Here is a 9,370-nt window from a genome sequence, read left to right on the forward strand (position 1 = left end):
ACATCCTTAGAGAATGTCTAAGTCAGGTAGCAGTCCTCCCTCTTTACCACTTCTTAGGCAGGTCACCTTGTACCTACCCTGCTTTCTTTCCTGTATCATATCTACTACAGTGAAAATAATTGTGGTTTTGTTTTGTTTTGTTTTGTTTTTTGAGCAGAGATACTGTCCTTCTTATTTCCCACTGTTTCCTCAGAACCTAGAGTATCACCTGATGCATAGCAGGGCTTAGTAAATATTTCTTGAAAGCCATGGATAAATGTGCTTTCTTTTTTCTGTGTCTTTACTGTGTTCACACATGGATCCACCCATTTTGATGATGACCAGTCCTCTGCTTCACGACTACTCCCGAGCGTTATAGCAACAGTGTAATCTGAGTCTATCCCCTAATAACTTTCTAAAAAAAAAAAAAAAGTGGTCAAATTCTAAATTGTATTAGAATTGATATTATGATGCCTTAGGCCAATGTTAGCTATGGTGGTGATTATGTGGGGAGTGCAGAAGTCTTTCAGAGTTGGCTAAAAGCTCTAGAAAACTTTAAGGAAATTGAGGATTCTTGGTAAGTCTTTTTTTTTTTTTCTAAATAAAATCAATGACTTTCTTTCTCTTTCTCATCAATCAGCTTACCTTTCTCCCCACCTCATTTCTTCCTCAATACATCCCTATCACATTCACTTCTCTCCCCTCCAACTCTCTCTCTCTTTTCTTTGCCACCACATTTCACACAGTATTTGATACACGTCATCATATACTCTTGTTCTCTTGCTAGTGATTTTATCTATTAATTTCATCACATTTTCTTTATCCTTCCTAGCGCTGCTGCAGGTGGGGGCCCCTATTCTTTCTTACCTAGCCCCCACAGTAACCTCATAGCCCTGTATGCCACTTTCCCTATTCTAACTTCACACCTACCCTGTCACCAAAGCAATGTTTCCATGGCAAGGAACTGATCTCATTATATTCTGGTACTAGGGATTTAGTTTCCCGCATAGTGTTTGCTCAGTCCATATTTGATTCAGAAATAGATATTTTCTAGATAGAAACCATATCTTTAAATTGTTTAACAATGGAAATAACTGTCTTGTAGTCACCATCACTGGATCTATAAAGTATGAAGCATTTCATTTATAAAATATCACATAGAGGAAGGAAGTACCTGACCTATTTGTGCGAAAAGCTTAATTACATTCAATTAAATATCTATTTCAGACTAATGTCTTCCACAATTTATAAAGAAGGCCTTGGGTTAGAAGGGTTTGAGTGCTATCTTGTTTTGCCTGGTCAACAGCATTGCTTCAGCTCCTAGATTTTAGTATCATAATCATCTTTTTCTCAGGAGAAAAAAAATGCTCACAATTCTTTTGTGCACAGAAGATACTCCCCATGAGTTCTTGGAGTCAGTTCTGGTGTCCCCAGATGTCTGCAGCAAGTGTTTTGGGAACTGACAAAAAATCTGCTGAAACCTCCTCTACGATTGATGCAGATTGTTTCCTAGTTAAAAAAAAAAAAAGGCAAACTGAAAAACAATTTTAGACTTAGAGGAAAGTAGCATAGTACAAGAGTTCCCTTAGATCCCTCACTTCACTCCCTCTCAAGCAAAGATCTTACATGATCATAGTAAAATTGTGAAGAACAGGGTATTAACATCAGTATGATATTATCAAATAAGCAACAGTTCCTATTTGAATTTCACCAGTTTTCACTAATGTTCTTTTTTTCTGTTCCAGGACCCAATCCAGAATTTTCCGTTGTGTGTAGTTGATATGTCACCTTACCCCGTGTCTGTAATAGTCTCCCAGTCTTTCCTTGTCTTTCATGACCTTCACACTTGAAAAACAGTGACCATTTATTTTATAGACTGTCCCTCCATTTGGGTTTGTCTGCTGTGTTCTCATGTTTGGAGGTTATGTATTTTGGACAAGAATATTAAAAAAATATTATGCATCCTTCTTAGTGCATCATTTCAAGGGGTTCATAATGCTGATATACTGTGTTGTTAGTTTGATCATTTGGTAAAGTTGGTGTCTTCCATTGACAAGGTTGATTTTCAATCAACCTGAAAGCCAGACAGTTTTGGTTAAAAGGGCATGTTTGTATATATATCACTGTATGTTAACTATACTGGAGTTAAAATAAAATGAAATTTTGAAAAGGGCACATGTTTGAGGTTAAGCAGATCTGGATGCAAATCCCAACTCTGTCATCTTCTGTTTGTGAGATATTAGAATACAGGATCTTGAATCTCATTCTGAGTCTCAGCTTCTTTGACTGGGAAACAGGCATTCTACCAATACCCTTCTGTTGAGAAAAATGTGAATCCTACTTTACAATCTGAGATGTAGAAAAAATCCAAATTTCCTATTTCCCTTTAAATATACATAAATCTGCAATAGTCCCAGTGTGCCACAGAGCTCCCAAACAATATGACAGCCATATTGGTTACTTGTCCACATTGGTTACCTTGGAGTTGCATGCTCTCCCAGCTCAAGGGTACCTTTCATGTTCGATGGCCCAGTTGCATTAGGCTTTACTTTAATTGTGGGCATTTCTGGTGAGGCAGGGAGCTCTTATGCTTGGGAGAAGTTATTCACTCTGAGGACATTAATGTTTCTGGGGCTTTGTGTAAAGGTAGTATGAGGATTTGCAATGCTCTGCAGATCTACCAATATATCTAGGGAAAAGTCCCTCCTTCTTTTATATTTTTTCCCATCAAAGGTATATGTTTGTCTCTCTCCCAGACACCTAAAACAATTGAGGAGGTTAGATTTTGACCAAAGTTTCTAGCTTCTACTCTGCAAGTATCCCAGAGGTAAAGAATGCAAAGAGCCTTGCTACCTTGGAGAATACGGACAAACCCCCCCCCAATGAATAGCTCAAAATGTGACTATGACACAATATCCTGTTATGTAGTTGTGCAAGTATTTTGGCTGAGACTAGACCCAATAAATTACTCCTTTATTTTAGAAAAAAAAAATATTTGCATGGGCCTTTTGGTTATGCAAAGATAGCACACAACTTTATTCTGAAATGAAGAGACTTATGACAATGTGTTTCCAAAAGCCAAATAGCACTACTTCACATAAAAAAGTCATCTTCCAGGTAGACAAAGCTGAATCTTGGGAGATAGCTTATTTTAGGAAAATGTAACTTTTCTGAATATGGATTTACAATGAACTGACTTCAGAATGTATTACTTATTCCTTGAGAGTTCTGTGCCTTTGATCTTGTTTAAGTCCTGGAGTGGAATAGATGATTAGACTCCTGAGAGCAGTCTTAGACAACTGCAGAATGACACAGAGACATGACCTTCCCCCACATACTAGTGGGGGTGGGAAGCTACACTCAACAGAACTGCTGAAGTTGAATAACACACAATATGCTCAAAATGTACACATGACAGACAATTGTTTTGTAAGCAGTTCAAAGGTAAGATGATATACCTATGGATGCCTTTCCCTTGAAAGGATTGGATAGTTTCACTGTAAAACATTCCAGAGGATATCTATCCTGAGAGAATATGGTGATTTGAAAGGAGACTCTGGACAGGTAAAAGGCAGAAATGCTCCTTCCTTCCTCCAGGTTTGAGGAATAGACAGTCCCCGGCAGAGGAATGGAGCGAGGGAGATGCGTTTGAGATCTCTATCATGGCACAGGTGGTGGCGATAAACCCATCCCTACAACATGGTGGCAAGGTCGTATCTAGACAGAAGTGTCCGGAAGGGGCCTCTGATGGACAAACGTGGCCTGGAGACTGAGAAAAGCAATATCTGACAATCAGTTTAAAGATCCTTTTGTTCTTCTTAAGACTTTAATAAGCAATGGTCAGGTCTCAGCTACCATTCAGAGGAGCTGAGCAAAAGGTCAGTGCACCAAATCAAGATAAGCTGGTACAGGGGGAAAGCAACAGCAGATTGAGGGAAGCCAGGCTCAAGATGGTGGGGGGACAGTTCTGACCCTATAGTGGAAAACACAGCTGACTGAGGGCTGATTAACAATCAGGGCAAATATGGGGAACTTCTAGGCCTTCCCAAGCCAGAAGCACTTGGGAATTAGGAAAGAGGAAACCTGGTAAGAGACTGGACTTTCCAGTTTCCTTTGTGATCTGACTCAACCAACTGTGATATGAACATTAAAGAGTGACCTCAGAGACTAATAAAATGGGATGTACTTAGGTAAGATTAAAGTTACATAAATTTTTAGCACTAAATATTAGTTTGTTTTTCCTGACTTCCTTTTTTTTAAATTTAAATTCAATTAGCCAACATATAATACATCATTAGTTTTTGATGTAATGTTCAATGACTCATTAGTTGCGTATAACACCCAGTGCTCATCACACCACATGGCCTCCATAATGCCCATCACGCAGTTACCCCATCCCTTCCTTGCTTCCTAATAAGTAAGAGAATCTGGGAGAAATAGGGAAAGACTAGAAATAGTCACAATGAAGTGGCTCATTTATGAGCTAACATTGAATTTGCATCTCATAGATCAGGTGTAACTTGGAAACGGTGGTGGAATGTGGAGAGATATGATCTTTTCAGGCCACTGTAGACTGGAGGATTATAGCCAAATATATGGATGATGTTTAAAATGATCTCAGAACACTCTCATGTTAAATGTTAAGTGGTACTCAGTGTGAGAAAGGACATCTAAAAGGCTTCCATTTTAATTCTGCCCTTTTGCCAAAAAATAAATCAATCCTGGCACACTTGCAGTTTACAGAGAGAGGTTCATAGGTATTCATACAGCAAATAGTAATATGGAAGCTGGGCCCTATCTGGTGATTTCTGATTAGATAGGAAGAGAGGGTGGCCTAAAGGCACATCCTCTAATGTAAGGCTTCCTAACTGTGCCTCAGCCTCTTTGGAACTGTCTTCTAATTTCTGATTTGCAGATAAAATCTTCCATAAACTGAAGCCAAAGTTTTTTTTCTTACTCTCCTAGTACTAACTGCTAATTTTTATTGAATTCTTTCTCCAGAGCCAGCGATTCTAAGCATTTTACATTCATTTTTTCTCATTTAATCCCCCAGATTCTATTATTATCCCCATTTTATGAAAAGAAGAATGATGCTTAGAAATTAAATCAGTTCTCAAAGTCACACAACTTATAGGTGTTAGAGTTACGTTTGGGACCCACGTCTTCTGACCTTAAGATAACACACTTTATCTTCTTCTGAATATTCTTCTTCTCCTTCTCTTTCTTCTCTGCTTTCCCAATTCAAGATACATTTCTGAGCTCTAAGTCAAGGCCAAACTGACATAGTTTCAGTGAAAAGTGTTATTGCACCTCCAGGATCCCCCAGGAGGTGGTTAATCTAATTGACAATCCATTAGTTCACTAAAAACCGAGTATTTAGTAGGGATTTGCCAGATGGAATGCAGGTGGAGGCACTGGGACCCAGGGGATATGGCACAGCTGTCTGTCTTAGGAAACTCATGGATAGGACAGGAGATGAGAGCTAAGTAAATAACTGCTGTGCACAAGTGCAGAGGTGATCATAGAGGTACACAGGGTACAGACGTGGGGTAGACTCTACCTTTGCAATGCTTCTGAGGAGGCTACAAGGGCCTAAACATAAGTAACAAAGCTCAATTCATCTATCATATATAACGATTTCACAACTAAAATAATTTCTGAACCAAATTTGCATGATGGACTATCCATCACACTCACATTCTCTCCTTTGTCCACTATATGTACTAATCAGACGGTATATAAAATGTCAAAGTCAACTCACTCTATGGACAACCCCCGCCCCCCCCCCCCACACACACACAAAATCCCCACAACCACTGTGCCTATGGCCATGGTGCCTTTCTTTAGGATATTGATATCACAGCACCTTGAAAGGTTCTGCATCTGTATTTGAACTGCCTTTAGTAGTTCGGATTATTTGAAAGAGACTTTCCTTGTCAGAACAGTGCCCAGACTCCGAGGCCCAATCAGCAGGAAATTGATCTCTTGCGTCTGTCACAGAAGTATGAAGCTCTGCGCGGTAGTGTCGTGTTACGGATCACAGGTGCATTTTTGAGATGACGTGCTGATGGCCAGGGGGTGAGGAAGCCCTGTTCTCTTTCACAGCTGAAGACAGAAATGTCGCAAGGACAAGGAGGACGACTGGCATGCCTCACATTCCTCAGTGTTGAAAACAATCAAAGGTGGGGGAATGAGAGAAAAATCAAATTTCTACGAAGAGATGTCAGCAGTAAATTTAATGCAGGTGCAATATTCTCCAAACAAAGGACGTTTTTGTTTCCACCGTCTGTGGCTCCATGAAAACCTGCCCCTGCCTCCTCCCTGCTGTGTGTTTTTCTTTTTATCAGTGTAAGGTAGATTAAAATGTTGATATCCTTCCTTGGCAAAAGTATTTTTTAATGTTCTTAGTACAACTGTTGAAGAAGTATTAACTTCCCCCCAAAGCTTAGCTTCACTGGGTGTAACGGAGCTTTCTCTACCCTAAGGTTCAATTAGTTTGCTAAGCTTTGTATTTTCCTGATTACCTCTATGTATTACTGTGACGTGGTTTTTACCATTGTATCTATACAAAGAAAAATTTTAAAAAAATGAAAACCAAACATTTACTTTAGCTGGTATAGCAAATTTATAAATTAAAAAAATAACGAAATGTCCACTGTTGGTTAATATATATTTTATAAGAGAAAAATGCAAGTTATTCACCTTCCTTTATTTAGGCTATCACAAGCAGAGTGATTATAGAGCAATCAGGAAATCAAGAGGTATGACTTTCTGATTGGTTTTACTTAGTAATTGCTTAGAGATTTGGAGACTCTACTTTGGTAACAGTTTACTAGAGAAGGATTTCCTATGCCACTAATGGAGCTTAGGTTCAGGCCTTCACAACTTTATAGGTCTTAACAAGGCATTAGAGGGCATTTTAAGTTTTCTTGTGTAGTGATTCATTTAACTGGGGACACATAAGTGATATACCATGAATGTCATGATGTTATTATTCCAGGTGAACTGGGAAACTAGGCAGTAGGAAAGTTCCTGTACCAGGACAGTTATCAATAACTGAACTATACATGGAAATGATTGAAAACTATGATGCTATAGCTGTAAAGTTACTAAAACTTGCAAAAGTAAGACATTTCAATTCCAACTGGCTGCACCCTTTCATCCAACATCCTGTCAAGCTCACAGCCCCACCCACCTTTCTCACCCAAGTGGCAATGGCATTTTGGGGGCTGGACAAGTTGGAGATATAATATTATGGTTTGCAGTCACTTCTTTTTTTTTTTTTAAAGATTTTATTTATTTATTTATTTGAGAGAGCAAGAATGAGAGAGCACATGAGAGGGGGGAGGGTCAGAGGGAGAAGCAGACTCCCCATGGAGCAGGGAGCCCGATGCGGGACTCGATCCCAGGACTCCAGGATCATGACCTGAGCTGAAGGCAGGCGCTTAACCAACTGAGCCACCCAGGTGCCCTTGTAGTCACTTCTGTGTACAGTTAAGTCTTGCTAGCTGTCCTGGTGTAGGAACACTCCTACTGATTGCTGTGCCAATTCACTTAAAGTAATACCATGACAACATCCATAGCCTATCAATTAATGAGTGTCCCTAACCAAATGAGTCACTGCACAAAAACATTTGAGATGCCCTCTAATCCTATAGTTCATATATAACAAAAATTTGATAGTTTTGGAAATTGACCCAAACCCAGACATTTAAATGATATTACCAATACCAGATTGTACAACTGAAAAAACTGTAAATAATGAAAAAAAATATTTTTGATCAACCCTGAGGGAGATAAGACTGAATTATCTTCCCAATATTTCTATAGAAAATATTACAAAACTATTATCCTATGAAAAACCTATTAAAGAGCATGCAGCCCAAGAGTATAGGACAAAATATGTTACAGAAGTGGGTCAGGTAGTTAATAAAGATACCATGTTGCTCTTCTTAATTTTGTGATAATTGATGTCAGTTTTTAAACATTTGTGATTGATGTATTTTTTTCTCATTCTACATAAACATCCACTTTTATAATTGATTTTGATTTTATTGTTTTCTCTTATTTTTCTTTAAAAGCGTTCCCCAGATTGGGGGCACCTGGGTGGCTCAGTCGGTTAAGCATCTGCCTTTGGCTCAGGTCATGATCCCACATCTGGCTCCCTGCTCAGCAGGGAGTCTGCTTCTCCCTCTGCCTCTCACTCAGCTCGTGTTCTCTCTCTCTCCCTCTCACACACACACACACATAAATAAAATCTAAAAATAGAAAATAAAAAATAAATAAAAGGGTTCCCCAGATTGTACAAACTTCAGGTCCCATAAAACTGGATCTGCCATGAGATTGCCAAGAGATACTTGGAAGAGGACATTTTATTGACCAAAGGTCATAACATGGGCAACCAGTATTTAGTGTCTAGCACAATATTGGCTATATCTTATTTGAGTAGTCAATAAATGTATCGATTATTTGATAATTGGAAAAGTTCAGATTTTTAAAATGTAAAGACAAACTACTTTAAAGTAGTTTAAAATAAAGGTATTTTCCTTAAATGTTAAAGATAAGTTAACACTTATATTAAAATATTGAGGCTGAGGGAGGGAAATCTATACTTGGGAGCTCAAAACTAGGATTTGAGTCTTGACTCCCAAGTCTAAGTTACATGAACTTAAAAAACATAGATATCTTCTTTGAATCCCAGCTCTATATCTGCAATGCAGAAATACATTAGAACTGCTTTGAAAAATGAATGAAATTATATTTCAAAAGCATATAAGGTTCACCTATTTTTTTATCCAGCCACCAATGTGGCTAGTGTGAGGAAGCCTTGAGAAAACTGGATAAGAAGAAATTGAAAAGTAGGAGTAAGAAGTAAAGGACTTTCCTTTCCCTTCCTTCTCCCCTCCTCCTTCTTTCTTTTCTTCTTTCCCCCCATTTCTTTTCTTTCTTATTCACCTGTGGGCACTGTGCTAAGATTATTAAGAAAGAGATGGCCCCATAAATCTTACCACTTCTACATTTGAGATTACCAATTCAAATTGGAGTTAGGGGAGTGAATGAGAAGAAGTCATTTAACCTGAATAGTCTGTATTTTCTAAATCTGTTCAATGAGGGGAGATGTGATGATATCCAAATCCCTTCTGGATCTAATATCCTATGAATTAAATTTTATGTAAGCTAAAAATGTGATATATCACATTGCATTCCATCTATTAAAGACATAAGCCCATCTATCTCCATTCCCCAAATCATTTCTTTCTACTGGATTTTCTTCTCAGCCTGTAAAAATTTTCAAACCTTGACCATCCTAAGGGGGAAAAAAAACCAAGCAAATAATACATTTTCAAAAGTCTTAACCTGCACTCAACTATTTTCTCCCTTCTAGCTAGCA

The 9,370-nt window shown here is 38.4% G+C and overlaps 1 long non-coding RNA gene across 1 annotated transcript in view; it reads right to left on the minus strand.

The window, feature by feature from the left end:
• LOC135363738 (uncharacterized) overlaps nt 1–1,800 on the minus strand; it is a 93,154-nt gene extending 91,354 nt beyond the window's left edge. Inside the window, exon 1 of the long non-coding RNA XR_010409794.1 lies at nt 1,352–1,800. This is a non-coding gene — a long non-coding RNA (uncharacterized LOC135363738). The remainder of the gene's footprint in view (nt 1–1,351) is intronic.
• Between the last annotated feature and the right edge of the window lie 7,570 nt (nt 1,801–9,370).

This window comes from Mirounga angustirostris, unplaced genomic scaffold (genome assembly GCF_029215605.1).
Source record: "Mirounga angustirostris isolate CCGP_5_RB_7025 unplaced genomic scaffold, mMirAng1.0.hap1 SCAF_3, whole genome shotgun sequence".
NCBI classification, from domain to species: Eukaryota; Metazoa; Chordata; class Mammalia; order Carnivora; family Phocidae; genus Mirounga; species Mirounga angustirostris.